At 38.9% G+C, this 17,742-nt stretch overlaps 1 protein-coding gene across 3 annotated transcripts in view; it reads left to right on the forward strand.

Moving 5' to 3' along the window:
* Positions 1-17,742, forward strand: part of ADD3 (adducin 3) — a 103,885-nt gene that overhangs the window by 27,510 nt on the left and 58,633 nt on the right. For all 3 annotated transcript variants that reach the window (XM_068198016.1, XM_068198015.1, XM_068198018.1), the window contains one exon: positions 17,432-17,477. The gene's annotated coding sequence lies outside the window, so the exon portion shown is untranslated. The remainder of the gene's footprint in view (positions 1-17,431; positions 17,478-17,742) is intronic.

A 17,742-nucleotide genomic window follows, 5' to 3' on the forward strand; every position in this document is an offset into this window, starting at 1 on the left:
TTTTAGATAGGATTTTATAGATCAACAAGCATGAAACAATGGAGTTCTTATTCAGACTTCACTGATTTTGAATTTAAACTTTTCTGTTGTTTCTGTTCTTGTTGTTGGTTGCTCAGGGTTTTATCAGAATTAAACAACCTTTTATATGCTAAGCAATCCTATAGTACACTAATAAAATCTTTATTTTATATATTAATTGCCTTACTGAGAGCTCTCTACATTTTTAAGAGATTTCAAGGATGATATTATTAATCAAAAACTTTGCTATGTTTCAGTTGACTTTTAATTTTCTTTACTTAAAACGCTACAAATAATTGCTTAGAGTGTCTACAGTTTCCGCAGTTCTGCAAGCAGAGTTGTAGTAACTATTTTTGCACTTTGAAAATCAAATTACAAGTCAGGTGCAGTGCTAGCTAAGTAAGGAAGCTCAGTCTAGACTTAGATATTACCTGCATCTTTGCCTTCTCACAGCTGGTATAGCCGTGAGCTGCTACAAAGCAGGGTTTCCTCAGTAGCATGCTCAGGTTTTTTTTATAAGAGTGCTTGAATTATTTTTTTGGTGGATTTGTGAAAGGGGGGGGGGGGCATGCAACTTTTTCAGTTCTAGGAAACATTTTGTTTGTGAGTTAAGAGAGAAAACATAGAAAATGGGTGAAATTCACATAGAGAGAATTTCTCCTTAAACATTAGGTTCAGGATGTAGGCCACATCTGTAATCATGTTTTTAGAAATGAGTCCATATTAAATGGATTCTCTGCCAACAACATCTGGTTGCACTTTATGTACGTGTTTTCTTTCATAGAGAAAGCAAACCATATGACATAACCTCAGTCAGATAAAATGATTGTTTATAATGCTTTGTTTATTTATATAGCACCACAAGATGAAATACATCTTCATCTGAAAAACCTTGCAGCAGATTACCAAGGTGAGCAGATGACATCTGCATTTCCAGATGGCTGGTGTGGGGCACTGTGTTGTGTGGTTTATAAGCCCTGCTTAAAGGCATATAAAATTAGTAGCTGAATTTGCTAATTGAATGGGGGCTAATAATTCCAGGTGCCTTAATGAGGAGTGTCCCACATTCTGTAGTGGGACTGTGATGCTGGAAGTGCTCCTGATGCATTGCATGGGGTCAGAAAGAGCATTTCTGTGCAGTGACAAACCTTCACAGAGACAATGCCTTTTAGGACTGGTAGTAACCCTCTGGTAGTGGCCACTGCTCTGAGTAAAATTTGAGAGTAGTGATCTGCTTTTATTAAAGTGGACAGCCCTGCAGTTGCTGTGCTGAACATGGATTGTTCAGACTAATTTCAGCAGGCTGATCTTAACTGTGCTCTTAGAAGTGGCTTCTTTGCTTACAAAACAAGCTGTCTGTGGGGCTTGTAGTGGTCCAGCCTGGACTCACCTCTTGGGTTCTGCTTGGAAACAAGCCAAAAGATAAGAATTGGAAATACCTTGCAGACATCAGAGGTGTGATATGAAAAAAGAGTGTTGGGCTGTGATGCCCTGGGAGCAGGGGGAGCTACACAGTGGGGTGTCAGCTGTTGTAATCCCAAACAGCAGATCTCCTCAGCACGTGCCTGCCAAGGTGTTGAAGGGTGTCAGCTGTGTCTTTGTCACAAGAAAGTTGAGCCACCTGCAGCTGTAGAAGAAGCTGTAGATGAAGCCATGTTTAACTGAGCATGGATGGTACTGTACTCCTGAATCTGAGATATTTGAAAGGAGCAATTTCCACATAGGCCAGCAATTATTTCAGAAATAGCTTCATGTAGCAAAAGCTCGATGGGAGCTTTTCTACCCGGCCAGACTTTGTGTGTCAGTGAGGGACGTACTGGGGAGGGAGGCAAATATCATCTGCTGCAGGGTTTATTTCTTCCCTACAGTCTCCTATTGAATGTGCACAAGGAAAGAGCATTTTGACAATTTGTACCCAGATAAACTATCTTTGTGCGCTTGATGACCTCAACTGAGGTCCAGGGTGTCTTTCATTTTGCATTTCTTAACTGATTATTCATACACTAAAGCTGCTTAGAATATGCAGTACTCAACAAGTAATAATTTATTTGACTCTTCATTGCAACTGATTAACCTTTCTGTTAACAGCATAACTTCTTTTTTTGAGTCAGTCAAAAAAAAATGAGAGTGGTTTAGAATAGATTTTTCTTGCATTACCCAAACAAACCAGAAATTTAAATATTGTGGCTATTAGACCTTTTAAAATTAGGCACCCTAATTAACAGAGCTAAGCATCACTTAATTACTTAATGTAATTAACAGAATATCTATTACCTTTTTAGTTGCTAAGCTAAAAGGTTTTTACTCGAGTACAAGCTTTTGCTGTGCATGATGACCCTTTAAAGGCTTTTGGGACTCTGTCCAGCTGGCAGCTTGGCATTGCTGAGCAGATGTGGCTGGTCTCTGGAGAGCTGATCTCTACTGCTTAGCTTTATTAATTCCTGACATTCATATTGATCTGTGGGTCCAAACAAAAGTAAAGAGTCTCAGGTGGAAGTGGCATAATGTGTGGCTTCCTGTTGGCCTTTTCCTGCTATTTTCAGGATATATTTTGGTATTATTAGTCTTAGCAGCTCTTATTTTGTTGAATATGCATGTGCATGTTTTACTGTTTCTTGGCTTCATGTTCTGTTCTTGGTGATTCATAGAGCATCAAAATGCACAGAAATCATGTTCTCAGCACTTTGGAAGACCTCCCCAGATAATTCTGCACGCTGGTTGTTCACAGGAAGCAAGTGGGCGTGCTGGAAGAGCATTCAAGTTTCCCAGAAGTGCTCATGATCACTCAGGAACTGCTGTGCAGCTCCCTTCTGAGAAGCATTCTTCACTTCTTCCAATTATTTAATATTTAAAATATTGAGGTTGGGAGGAAGTCCATTTTTCCTGTAATAAGGACAGGTGGTGTTGAAAAAGCAATTGAAAATGTGTGCTGATGGACTGAAGTTTGGTTTTTCCTGAGATGCACTTTACATCCATAAAAAGCAAACAGTAGTAAGTTTGACAATAAATTCAAATAGCAAGTGACAGATTTTCCTTAGTGTGGGGAGTGTTGTAGCCAGATGTTCTGTGCATGGGAAGTTTTTGTGGGCCACCCATCGATGTATTGTTATCACAGTAGTAAAATGAAGGTTTTTTTTTTTTTTTAATGTTTATCAAATTCAAGAGGAAACATGAGGAGTTTATGAATAAGAAGAGTATGACCAGACGTTGGCATGTTGGAGGCACTGATCGCAGGCGGTTGCAGACACGGTTCTGAGGGTCACAGTGGAGCATGCCAGTGGGCTGTGGATTTCCCCCTTCAACCACACTCTGTCACAAATAAACATGGTGATTACTGCAGCACAGGCTCTGCACTAACACACACTGCTGACCTCATCCCCAGAAACGCACAGCACCAGCCAATTTCTGATATAGCTCGGGAAAAACATTTATTTAAATACTTACCGAAAACAGATGTTTGGGAGTTTTGTTGGGGTATATTAAAGTCTTCTAAAAAAATTTTATACCCTGAACTGTAATTATAGTAGCTGATAGTTTATACCTTTCCAATCCTTGGACTCTGAGGCCATGCTTTCATAATTTCTCCAAGGGAAGCACTTGTTGGTCAGAAAGTGGGTTCAGATTGAGACCACCCAATAGTCACCGAGTAGAAGTCACGGCAATATGTGTGTTTTCATTTAGTATAAACATTTTTAACTTAATGACTTCCTGTTTCTAAGGATGAGAATAATTTTGCTTAAAAAAGAAGGAGGAGGAATACTGAAACAGGAAACTTGCATGCATGACTGTCTTTTGCTAACAAGCCTATAGGCAGATGCAAACTTAGGAGAAAGCTCATGAAATGTTTTGATAATTGCAACTTGTAATTCCTTAGGTATTTGTCAAGTAGTTATGGTTGTTTTCCTACAAACACACAAACTTGTGCATTTTGCCAACAGAAATGGACCAAGTAACAAGAGTTTGTTGACTGGAACAGCAAATGAGGGGTGAGTTCATGTCAGGAAGACAGAGAGGGGAGAATACAGACAGTGTTTTAAGTAGTGTCGTAATAAATGTTACACTGGATAGGATTTCTGTTTAAGTAGGTAACAAGTCCCTGTTTACATTTTTGAAATCTGGTCTGGATAGGCTATAGATATTACTATAAAAGAGCAAAAAGAAAAGCTTAGCTAAAACCTCACAATCAGACTTGAATCATTAAAACATTCAACAAATTCAATCTGAAGGTGTCTCTCCTAGTTTTGTTCACTTTCCTAACTGAATTTGATGTGCAAGTTCTCAGTGTGACTGCCTTGTGGAAGTAGCACATGAAAGTGGCTGGTTTTTTTCTTGAGTTTGGCAGTTTCAGTGGTGGAAAAAGTGAGTTGCAGAGATAGGTAAGGGCTTGTATGTGCTCCTTGGCTGAGGTGCACATACTCAGGAAATCTTACAATTCTGTAGTACTGTTTTATTTTACACCTGGGTGTGGATAAATTCTGCTGGCCTTCAATGTGTATCTCATGCAGTCTTGCATCACCATTTAATGGAGTGTTCTGTTTGATCAGCATAAAATCCCTTCCTTTCTTTAAAGTAACTTTTGTTGAAGGGATCCAGGTGTGTGCAATAAATGCCTTTAGCCTAAGCTGAGGATCTTGTTAGCAATGCAGCTACTGAGAGGTGACTTTAAAAAGTCATGCATTTATTTTCCTGTATTGTTACTTTCATAGGTTTTCTTCATACCTTAAAACTAATAAAACTGCAGCATGAAATTTAGTATCTTGTGTTTTATCTGTAAGTGGCCAAAGGTGTTAGAAAGGAAAGCCTGGGTGGGAAGTGAAGACTGCTGCACCATAGAGCAGACAGACTTTCCTGTTGCTCTTAGACCTTTCAGTCACTGTTAGCCATAGGTGCCACTGAAATTCCTAATTTTGAATTTCCAGCCTCAATTTCTTAAGCTGTGAAACTGTCTCATTAAAAGCCTAACCTCCCCTTAATAATAAGGTTTTACACTTGCTGAAATTTGTCTTAATAGCATGGGCAGTGGTGCAAGGAATTTTTTAGTACCAGGCAAAGAGGACAGCAGTGGTTTCCACTGCCTCCCTGGCATGTCTAAACTGGGCATTCTCATCTATTCAGTTTTAGCCCTTCCTTTGGTAGGTCACTTGATTTCTGCATGGTTTTCTTGCTGTGTTAGGAAGAAGTAGGCTGAAATGAAGAAAATCCTACCTCCTAAACATGCCTGGAGTGTGTGCTAGGACTCATTTCCACAGCAGGCATTAGGAGGTTAGTTCCTTGCTCTGGATATGGCTTTCTTCCACTCTCTTAAGCTGGTTGTGCTCCTCAGCACAGGAGCTTTTGAGTACAGCCACACTTTGTGGATATTTTGGATACAAAACCAATCACACTTGGCTTGAACGAAAGTAAATCAGTGAACAAGTTTTTTTTTTTTTTCTTGCTTTAGTGTTTCTAGCAGGGCAGTAAGAGGCACTCTCCTTCTGTTTGGAGAAATACAATTCATCTCTCTTGAAATAACCCACAGAGTATGTTTTGTAAGGAAAGGTTTTGAGATTCAGCAGGGAAAAATGCTTCATTTTATGTTTTTTATAGATATCTATAAATATATATGTGAATCCTACTGAATACAGAAGGTAATCTTAAGAAAGCGTGTTCTTGCCAAAGACCAAAGTTACTTGATGTTTCCACGTTGTGTTTACAGCTAAAAACATTGTTCTGATTTGCATTCAGAATGATGTATGTGACAGGCCATTATCTGGATTATTCAGTGTGTATAATTAGGCATTTAGTTTCTTTTCCTTTCAGAGTATCTGTGCAGATTTTAAAAATTTGAAGTAAAAATTATCTGTGCACTTTGATACAGCATTTGCAGAATTAATTTGAGAGGTTGGTCAGAAGGATTTGTTTTGAAGCTTTTGTGCCTAAAATAGGAAATAGGTTCCATTGATTTATGGACAGAGATGAGTATTGATGTGTGTTCTGCAGTGGAATAGCATAGTGGAAATAATACCCCAGCCTGTGGCAATGTAATTGGGATTTCAGGGCTGGGCTGTCCCTCTGGCTGTCAGGCAAACAGTTTTACTCCCACTTAACACTGAGGTTTTGAGGTGCATTGATGTTTTCTTTCTGAAAAGGAAAGCTGTGCAAAAAGAATTCACTGCCCAAACCGACACAGCAAACCAAGAGAGTTCCTTCCCTCTCAAGTTGAAATTAGCCTTACACGAACACCTGTATTGAAACTGCTTTAGAAACATTTTATTTTCAATTCACAATCTAGTTTTCACTGAATGTAGAGGGGACCTGGATTTATATTGAAATGTGAATTTAAAGTAATTTTAAAAAGCAAACAACAAACCCTGTGTATACTCAGAGAGAAATTGTGTTGCTGTGTTTTGAGAATGATGGATAACGAGTTGTTTTCCCTCTTGCAGACAGGTACACGTGTGCAACCTCTGTTGCCAAGCAGTGAGTTATGTGGCTGGTTGATAGGAGGAATGTTTCATTTCAGAGTGTACCAGGTACCTCAGAAGTTTTAAATTCTCCAAGGAATCCTGATTATTTTGGCCTGGAGGATCTCATCAGCTGGAGTTCCCTGGTGTAGCTGCCCTTCTTGCCTGTTTGCCTCCTGAGTGCAATCCCTGCACGTAGGGTGCAGCACCAGCTGGGGAGAGCATCCGGAACAGCCCCATGCCATCAGGTTGGAGGGATGCTCTCCAAAGTCCAGCTCACCACACTGGGGAAACCTGCTTGGCATTCATGGTGTAGAAACCTCTCTTGAAAATCAGCACCTTTTATCTGACCCACTTTGAGTTCTTGGACAGAAAAGTTTTCTGCCATACTAGTTAAAGATTTGTTTTTCCTCTGAAAGAGGAACCACGAGATGTGGGCAGTTAGATTTTCTAAAAGTCACAGCAGAGCCTCTGCATGCCTGAAGGAGCAGACTATATTAAGTGCCAGCTGTATTATTTTTAGTGTCTCTTCCTGCGCTGCAGCTGAGAGGAGTAGGCTGGCAGTGGCTGTGAGCTGGTGTGCATCCTGCTTACACCTCTGTGCTCTCCCTCGAACAGATGAGTGCCTCACCAGTGAGGCTGCCAGTTGAATTGCTAATTCAGGATGCCAAAGATCCAGTCCCTTAATCGGTTTGGAGTTTTGCTTCATGTGCCTTCTTCAGCTGATGCTGTGTTTGCTACAGAAGCAGCACAAACACAGAAATTTTGTCCCTTGGATTCTGCCCTGTTTCCTTAGAAACTAATTTCATACCATAGCTGCAGACTGAGCATCAAGTCACTTCTTGTTCTCTCTGTTAGAAACACATAAAACCAAATTGAGGCAGACTAAGTGCAAATATATTAGTCCTCACTTCTTGGCAGATTCTTCTCTTCTTTACAGTGAATATTCTCCTACTAATCATTTTTCAATTTGGATGCTCTAGAGAACAGGGTCCATTAGGCTGTGATTGATATTCCTTTGATTAAAGTTGTGAGGAGTTATCACTCCTGGAAGTAAAACTTATTTTTAGTAGTTTGCATAAAACGTTCAGCTTGTGTCTCAATAAAAGGAAGTTCAGGGTTGCCTGAAGGTTTATCGTCCATGTCTTCAAAAGGAAAAAATATTGCAAAATTTGGGGGAAATTTGAACAGCTTGAAATGGAGGGAGGGAAGTCCTTTTTAGTACAGGTATTGCTCAACTGATAACAGATCTCCTGGGGTTTTGTTTCTGATAAGTAATTTGGCTGTGCTTCCCTAAAGCAGAGATGTTGCATCCTCACAGCACTTCAGCTACTTTTAATGACAAACTGTGTTTATTCGCTCTGCTGGTCTTTTGAGTTTTGGAGATAAGGAGGAAAAAACTGGGAAGGGACAATGTTGAATCATTCTAGAAACTGGCATCCTTAAAAGAAAGAAAACAGAATGTGGTAGTGTTTGGGTGAGTTATTTCAGTAGTTATTTTTTCATGTGGGCATATATTCATTACATTTTTAATTCATTGTTACCTCTCTGTGGCATGCAGACGACCATACATCTTTAATTGAACTTCTAGTCCTTGGTATTCCAGAAGAGTTGCTGAAGACACAAGAAGATGCTTGACATGATCATTAAAACTCATTATGCCCCTGAAGGGTCACTTTGTTGAATTAAATTCAGAGGTTCAGCTTGAAAATAAACAACGTATGTAGTTCTCTTAAAGCAAACACCCCTCTAGAAAGGTATTTTTCTTCCTATTAAGTGTTTTCTAATTAATGTTACGTTGGCATTTTTCCGTCATACAGGTATTAAATTAGCTCATTAAACTGAATTAATATTTGAAATTAGTCAGATGTTTGGGTCAGGCATCACGAAGCATTGGGGCTCTACAATTCCTAGTTAAAAAGCTGAATGTCAAGCATTGCTCATTGCTTTCATTAATTTTCCATGTAACTAAGACACCAATCTGGCTTTCATTTAAACTTGATGCAGATTTCTGGTGCATGTCAAGTGGAGCAGAGTAAATCTGCAAAATAGCTTTTAATGATAAGCTATAGTTATAGACTACCTTTGATCAAAAGAGATAGTGTGCCCTGAAAAATAGGGTTATAAAATACTAAAAGGCAGACTTATACTGCAGCTCAGATAAAATAAAAAATAGGTGGGGTTTAAGGACATGTGGTTGAAAGTAAAACCAGTTTGAAGTAGTTTCTTGTGTTCTGCAGTTTGTGCTTTTTCAGTACGTTTCCTCAGCACACTGGATCAGCAGTGTTGGGACAGGGGTCGCAGCACAGATAGTTTGACGAAAATGCAGTTTAGAAGAAATTGTGTGCTCCTCTGTCCTGGAGGAGCCAAGATGCAGCAGTCATTGCCAGGGGGAGGAATGCCATTAAAATGGATACAAGTCCAAAAGTAAATGTTTGTCTGTGTTCCTTTTAAAATTTGTCTCTGATCTTAGTTTGGCAATAGTTCATTTTATTTGCAAAGCTGTCACTTTTACTGTCTAAATAAACACTTTGGTACAATTACTTCTATCCTAATCTATCATTCATGAACTTTCATGCTGTTTGTAAGGGCTTTTGTGAAGACTGGGTGAAAACTGAGGGGAAAAATAGTAATTTCTGTTTTAATTTTTTTTTTAAGGCAGCACTAGGAAATGATAAGCGAATAAGTTGTATGACATCAGTAGAGCTCGTGAGGGAGATTGAGTGGGGTCCCCAGAGAGAACAGTAATTTTTTTGAAAAAATAAGAACTTGAAAGATAACTATAGAGACAAGACAGAAAGATAGTAAGGAGATTTTTTTTTGTTCATGAGCAAGTTTGACTTTCTTCTTAGTAATGTAAATACAGTCCAGATGGCTGGAAAGTACAAGATGCTCCCAGGGGTTAGGGTGGAGGTTGGCTGAATTAAGCTTTGCAGAAGTCAAAAGTGAACAAGTGAGATACAGAGTTTAAAAAAATAAAACTATAGTTGATTTTGATCCTTTCTCAGGTTTAGGGGCTGAATTGACTGTTTCATGAGCATAATTGAATAAAAGACTATAAAGAGGCAATGTTTCTGGTTCATAATGTCATTATAAAGTAGGACAAATACTGATGAAAACCTAATTTTCTTTCACCAGTGGAGTTGGTCAGTTTGTAAACAAATCATAACCTCAACTTCCAAATACAGCTTGTTCTAATAAATAAGGGGCTTGGTATTTCAGTGATGAAGAAAAGTGTTTCAAGATCTTTATGAACATTATTAGCTTTGCAGCAATAATTTAGTGTCGTGGATCCGGCTATGGCTTTATCCATAAGTTAATGCTGGAAGAAAATAATATCATACATTTGAAGTTTATGTTGTGAAACATCTTCTGATCATCTGTTGTCAGGCAAAAATTCCTTGTGGTGGTTTTGTCCTGCCTTGATGCAACTGGGCTAATTGCCCCACTAATCACCATTGGGAGCGTGGGGGAAATCCTCTCCAGCCCCCTCAAACTTCAGCTGCAGTCTTCACTTGCATTTCCACTGTTCTCTTCTGTTTGCAGGCACAGTATGAGGGGAGTTTTGTCAGTCTCAGAAAGAGCTGCAGAATGCCAGTAACCTTGCTGGGAATACTCAGAAGTAATGTTGCTGCAGTAGAATGATGCTAACACTTCAGCTTCAGAACTGAAAGACAAAATAGTATGTCAGTGCAGGTTAAGAGGTGCTGTGGATTTGATGGCTTGCAAAGTAAAACCAAAATAGCATTGAAAGAAAAAGTGAGAATAGAAAGGAATTAGTGTCTGCTCAGGTGATTGAAGCATCAATTTAACAAGAATCCCTTCTTCCTGAATGGACGATTTTAGGACTGATGTGACAAAGGCAGCTTGCAAAAAGAATTGCTGAGAAATTAAACAGAGTAATTGCTAGGTCTTGCTTTTACTTTATAGGAGAAAACATATGGAAAGAGTCCATATGAATCTTGCCTTGCTTTGTATCCTTAGGCAGACCACTACTGTTATACCAGTGTTGTAATTGTGAATATTTAAGTGTATTTTTTACATGTTAATCTAGTGCAAATGCAAATACCTGAGTGAGTTGAGAAGTTGGTCTTGTTTCCTTGTGTGGGAAATGGAACCCAAGGGAGCAGAAGTCTTGCTCCATGAATTGCTCATTCCTTTCTTGAAGCTTTGAGGCTCTGTAGGGTCTCTTGGGCAGAGTAGGAGGTGGGTGGTCTGTGTACAGCACCAAGAAGTTGCTTCCAGTTGTGCATCTGAGGTGGTTGGCCAGCACAATGTGTCTGGGCAGTTCTCATGGCAGGAGTTCACATGGCAGTGGAAGAGGAGGAATGGGCTGGTGGTGCTGAAAACAGAATGCAGAAGTAGCATGACAGAATGGACTTGCAATGGGTGGAGGGTAGGATTTCTTACAACCATTAGTAGTCTTGGAGTTTTGGAAGGAGTGTTTATTGCTAGGAGTGGGATCCTGCAAACCACAAGGAAGGAGTGATTGGAGCGGATGGTTTCTGGTGAGAAACCAAGAGTAGCTTTGAAGATGCTAAATTATACATGAGTTGGTGGGGTCAGAGGACAGTAATGAGACTGCAGTAAAAGCTAATGGGTTGAAGTTGACACTGAGAGATTGGCAGAAAATGTGAGACTTTGTCTCAGGGAGAAGAAAGCAGGAAACCTGTGTTAACAAAAGGTGAGAAAGGATCATGCCGGGCCTTCACATTTCCTTTTGTTTTTAAAAAGGAATGTAAGATATTTTTTCTTTCAGGAGAGATTTAAAATCTCAGAAGTCTGAATACAAAAATATATGTGGAGTGAGACCACATATTTAAAAAAAAAAAAAAAAAAAAAAAAAAAAAAACAACCAAACGGGGAAAAAACAGGTTCAGGGGCATTAAATAGCAGCTGAAAACCTTGGACATAGCTTGAAAATTATTTTGCTTAAATAGTTTTGGTGTAGCTTTAACCTATGCTTTTTCATTTTTCATAAGGAAGGCTAAAGAAGCACTGTCTGCCTCCTCTTGACAAGCTTTTTGGAGCTGCAGTTAGCACTTGTGTTTTGTCTGGTTTGACTAACCCATTACTGGAAGAGATGCAGTATATTACAGTATATTAACACACACCTTCTCTCATGCCAGTCTCAGCAGGGACCTCACCTCATTTGAAGGGAGCAGAGGGAGCAGAAGTGTATAATGCAGTATAAACTACTTCCCTGAGGCCAGTTAGAAGATCTGTTGCAAAACTGTACCCTGCAGTCAGATAAGGGCATTCAGATGATTTCTGACAGTGTCATTTCCCGTTGCTTAGACTGTATTTATGTGAAAATTTAGTAATGCAGTACTTAAAATACCCCACCTGAAACTAATTTTATTATTGCTGAGAAACAGTCATTAAGATAGATACCAGAGAGCAACTCTATTCTTTACAACACCAAACTGTTGAGCACTGGGCCTTTGTAAGTGGGGTTTATCAGAAGACAAAGGTAAAATGAAATAGCCAGTATTACTATAAACAATAACCCATAAGGTAAGTATGAATTAACACCTTCATTTTCATATGTATTTATTTCAGTCAGAAATAATAATGAAAGGTTTTCTGTTTGCTAATTCAACTTGAGTATGGATGTTACATAAATTTTGCCTAGTAGTTTCTTGCCATTCTGAATATGCGTCTTGGTGCAGTGACTGTAGGAAAAATTAAAAATGAACCGTGCATTTTAATGAAAACCAGCAAATAATTTCTTGCATCACTTGGTATTGCTATGTTCTAATTATGGTGATCGTGGTGTGCTGTTACTACTGCCTTGCTTTACAGTCTGCAGAGTTTGGGTAGTTCTCTAGCAACACCAGGGAGATTAAATTGAAAAGTTTTTGATGCATATTTTTTCCTGAGGATGTTGACAGCAGTAAAAGTAAAATATAGTTTTTGAGTTCTATTCTAAATTTCAGCACACTTTGATGTATCGGCTAAAGGGTTTTGTTATCTACTTAAGATAAAAACTGGAAAAATAAGTTTTGCTGTACTATTATAATTAAACCAAGCTGTTTCTTTGTATAATTTATGTTTAGAGCTTCAGAATCATCTACACAGGAGGGTAGGTTTCACATGTTTGTAACTTCAGCAAAGTTGAATTCTCCAAGACCAGCAGTGTGCTGTGATGAAAGGTCAGCTTTTGAGAGTTCAGTGGGCATCCCTTTGAAATAAAAGCTCAAGAAATGCAGTAATTTAAATAAAGCCTAGCTTGAAAATTTTAGCTACTGGTTTAGTAACTCCTGGTAAATGGTTTTGTATGTGAAAATATTATGGGATGTAAAGGCTATTTTATCATTGATGAGCTCAGACTGTGGAAGTGCAGTATTGACATGTTTCAGTAATGGTGGTGACCTCTTCCTCTGCGGAGCCATTGGAACCTGTTTGTTGTCAAAGCCTTGTGGCTCTGTTTGGGACACTAGAGCCATATTCATTCTCCTTTTGGAAGAGCATGGAGTATTTTCCTATGTTCCCTCTTGAATGGGTAATTCCAAAATTTGAAATCCTGTAAGAGTGGTTTCCTTTACTACAAGAGTAATAATCTCTCTGCCATGGATTGTAAACACTTCCATACTAGCAAAGTCTTTTTATGTCTCTATCTGAAGTTAAGACATTTGTCTGTCTTTTCTACCATCCAAAATTCTTGACTTGTTTGGCAAACTAACTCCATAAAGCTTTGTCTTTCATTGGCTTTGTTTGTTTTGGTTTTTCCTTTTGAAAACAATTTGGTCTCTTTGTAGCACATTCCAGTTTTGTTCTCCTTTTATGATTTGTTCCTCTTGCTTTCCTTCAGCTTGAATTGAAAGAATTAAGTGCAGTTTTAGCTCTGATTAAAATCTTGCCTTAATTGAGTTGCAAATTTGCAATGACATGTATTAGTCAGGGTGCTGATGTAGCACCTTTCCCATTCCGAGTGCCTTCCTGAATTCTGACAATACTGTTTTTTCAGTTGCCTATGTTCATTTATCCTATATTTCTCTCTTCAAAGCATGAAGTTCCGCACAGAGTGTAAATTGTTTTCTCTGTGATGGTGACTTGTTCATTATCTGACAGGAAAATTAAGTCCCTTTGTAAGTCCTGTTTTGCCTTTCCTTTGAAGTGTCTCTGATACTTGGTCTCCTTGTGCAGTTCTGAGAACCGTTGCTGTACAGATCCACAACATTTCCAGCTTCCTTTGGAGGGATTCATAGTATCAGTTGGCATTGCTCAAATAATCCTAAATGAAGAAGGTGGTGAGGAAATCTATCCATTAGATTTACATGGGATGTCTTCTAAGGTACAAAGAGTAGCATTGCTTTACCTTTCACTAACTCAGCTGAGTACCAGCCCATGTTTTTGTGCCTCACCTGCCTTACTGTCAGGGAATGTGTCTTGTTACTGATATGCTGAGTTATGGTTGGGGATAGGGGTCTGTTTCAGGTTGACAGGGATGCTAACAGTATTTAGGGGAAATTCAGCAAATAAGTAGAAGATCGCATTTTTGTTACTCAAAGGTGCTAAATAATTAGACAGAAATTCTCTCTGTAACCCTTAGGAAATACATTTTTGTTAAGTTTCTCAGGTGCTGATTTGTAGTAAAGATGTCTTGTGGCCCTGGTATGACAGTTCTGTATTCTATTATATCATCTGTTTTGTATGCTGAGTGCTGAGAATGGAAAAGATGGAAGCATGGTTAGATTGTCAGTTGTTTCCAATGAAGAAATCTCTGTTTGGTGGAACTGTTTGCATTCCTGTGGTCAGCAGTATAAGGAAATACCATGTTATGAAAAATTTCCAATTGTTTCCTTAAGGGCTCTTAGAGTTGCACAATCTTTTGATGGTTTTGTTTGTTAAAAAAAAAATGAACTTAGTTGCCTGCTCTTCAGTTTGGAACTCTTAAATATTCTCTTAAATATTTACTAGAGCTTTGCTTTTATACTCAAGGTTAGGATTCAAACCAGAAGTGTATTTTCCTAATGCACACTGATCAGCCATTATAATATGAGTAGCTGAGGAAGATTATCATTTCATTCCAGGGCATGTTTCTTTGGGATATCCCAACAGTTTCTGGACTATCCATCACTGTGATTACTCATAGTTTCTGAATGCAGCTCTAAAACATTACTTCTCTAAGAGAGGCAGAGGTAGCTCTCAAGTAACCAAGTGGCTTTTGTACTTTAATTCTCAAGATAAATGGTATTTCTGACACACAAATTCTTTTGTCCTACAGGCTGAAGCCCACATTTAGCACTTAGTTTGTACTTGCATTTAGGATTTGTGTAGTGTGTCTGATTTCTGACATATGCGGTTATTTAGATGTATTGAAAATTTATTTGAAGCTGTTCTTGTTCAATATCTGTCTAATTGCTGTCATCTCTTGAGTTCTTGAGTTAAAATCCATCTCTCTTCCTAATTTATTCATCCAAGAATGTATATTGTTGTTGTTTTCCCTGATCTGAGAGCTGACTCTGAGTTTGTTCTTTAATGTGTGACTGTTACTCCTTCTCAGATTTTCTTTTTCCCATTCTTGATATGATCTGCATCCTTTGTTATTGATTATATGATTTTATTTTGGGTATGGAGACATTTAACTGATAAACAAGAGCTGAGAATGTGACCTAAACAATGCAAAGTGCAATGAAGACATTTCTTGATGAGTGCCTGTGTAAAAATTTCTTGCTCATACTCCAGGGGTATGAGCAAGATGGGTAGAATGGGATGAAATACCCTGGTGAGTTAAGCAGAGGGAATTAAGTCATAGCACTAAATGGAAGAGTAGTTTGATAATTGTCACATATTTTTGTTGTTGTTTTAATCATGAGAATTTTGAAGTGGGGGGGATGAACAGCTTGTGAAAGTGCATTGAGTGGCAGTAGGGAGAAGTGATGCGAAGTAGAAGAAAGAGATTGTAACAAAGAGCTTGTGACAAAGGACAGGAAAAAAAATTGCTCAATAGCATATTATGTTTGCAGTGTCACAGTTTCTGGCTTTCTCCCACAGTACCTCCTTCTACTGAGAGCGGTAGGATCTCCAGCCTCTGCAGTGCCCAGGGGTGGGGACAGAGCTGAGCAAGCTCATTGCTGTCCTGGGGCTACGCTGGCCCTCCTGGGAGGGAGCAGTGCTGTGCCACTCTAGGGAAACTGAAGTGGTGTCAACCACCTCAGATATGGGCACCTCTGTGTTCTGCACACCTGTGCTTCTAGACTCGAAGCTGGAAAATTGGAGAGACTGAAATTTTCCTGTTTGAGAGTGGTCTGTCAATGCCCTCTGGCAACAGTAGCTGCTAGCCTGGAAGAGAGTCTCTTCTTGCCTGTGAGGGCTACGCTTAAAATAACATATCAGGAGCTTGCGTAAAAATAGTATTCCCTTATCTCTAACAGTGTGAAGTAGATGAAAAATAAACTGTACTTATGCCAAGAATAAACAGTCACGTTAGAGTGTTTAAATTCCTGATGCTGTGGAGTACTCACGCTCTAGCATGGCATTTTGGTGCCAATGAATTTCTTCTTCTTTCCCCAGTCACTGCCATTGCTTTGTGTGTTCTGCCAGGGAGCACTTGGCAGGACAACAAAATGAGCAAATATGCCCAAGCCCCACAAAGAGCACCTAGGTAGAGAATTCTGTCCCCTCAATCTCCCCTAAATCTGTATTCCTGACAGTCTTGTAGCTGTTTACCCGTATTATACCTGTAATACTCCGTATAAGTGCATTGTTCATTCCTAAATGCAAACCTGCTGAGCAAGGCACTGCCTTTATATAAGTAAATAATTCAGGGAAAGTAGTCAATTTGAGCAATAACACGATGCAATAACATCTTATTTTTACGTTTCTTGGAATTTTGTTTTTTGCTTTTGAGTATCTTCCAGTAATTTTGTATAATTCTACTTGCATTATTTTTGTGCACATTGGTTTTTTTGGAAGTCAGTTCTTTATACCTGAAATTCATAGAGCACATTGAATAATCCAGCTTTTAGTGCTGATGGGAAATGGTATAACCAGGCTGCTGAAGTGTTGAAACTGGTGAAGTATTTGTAGTGTGATATGCTGAGAAAACCTAAGCAGTAATGCTTGAGGATACTACAGTGCAGTCATGAAAGAATAAAAAGGAAAAGCTGAGAATGGTTGAAAGAGTCTGTTACAGCCTGATGAATTCGAATGGGGTAACAAGTTGGTGAGAAGTACCAGCCTTGCCTTATGGTAGGCTGAGCTCAGTGTTTTCACAATGCATAAAATGTCTAATGTCTAAACAATAGATCTAAGAAAATGTAGTATATGTTTTGTATGCATGTATGAAAGGAAAGAGTCTGGCCCCTGTCCCCCAGAAAATAACTGGTTTTTCTTGGTGGAGTGGCTGAGGGAAAAAGGAAGGTGATGGAAATAATTCATCATGTTATACTGAAGATAACTTGTGGTCAAAGCCTGTGAAGACAAAAGATGATAGAAGTAAACAATTGCTATTTTATTCACTCATTTTGCTTTCATGTTGGAAGATGAATGCAGGAGGAAAACCCATTCCTGCTCAGTGGTGGGAAAGGGTCAGAGCAGGGCGGTTGTTTCCGTAGAGCTCTGGGCACTGGCCGCTGTCAGTGTTCAAAGGGAGGTGTTGTGTTCCTGTGCTGTGCTCCTGTCCCAGCACAGCAGCTGCTCTGGAGTTCACCTTCCTCAGGGCTGCAGGAGGAGTTGTGGATTGTGGCTGTTATGCTCTACTTTAAAAATGCAGCAGGTCGTCTGGATTTTCTGAATTGTAACCTGAGATTTCCAGCTAGGCACGCTTAAATGAGACTTCCCTTTGAGATTTTGTTGTATGAAAAATGCATTATATGACAACAAAATAAAATGTATTTCAATGAAAAATTCTGAAGAGGGGTTTAAGAAACTAGATGTCATGTTGATGCTTTAAGTATACAGTATATTCCAGTAATGTTGAGAAGCCTGCCAGGAGTCAGACATGTCTTTTTTCTGTTTTACAGGTCAACTGTATTACTAGAGAGGAGGAGAGCTGTGGAAAAACTCAAGGTACCTAAAACATTTTATTGCCTGAATTCTTATTGTGTCCTAGTGCAACAATATTAAGGGGGAAGAGGGAACTGAATCAGTGAACTGCCACTTTTAAAGTGGTTTTATTAAAAACCACAGACAAAAAAAAAATCACAATAATTTCATTAATGTGCGAAATACTTCTGTGGGATGAAGTTTTACCTTAGCTTTGATGTGTGTACAAGAGTCTGAATAAAGCTGCATAATACTTGATGTAAATATATAATAGAACTGCATAGATAAA

The sequence above is a fragment of the Anomalospiza imberbis genome, chromosome 8 (genome assembly GCF_031753505.1).
Source record: "Anomalospiza imberbis isolate Cuckoo-Finch-1a 21T00152 chromosome 8, ASM3175350v1, whole genome shotgun sequence".
Classification (NCBI taxonomy): domain Eukaryota; kingdom Metazoa; phylum Chordata; class Aves; order Passeriformes; family Viduidae; genus Anomalospiza; species Anomalospiza imberbis.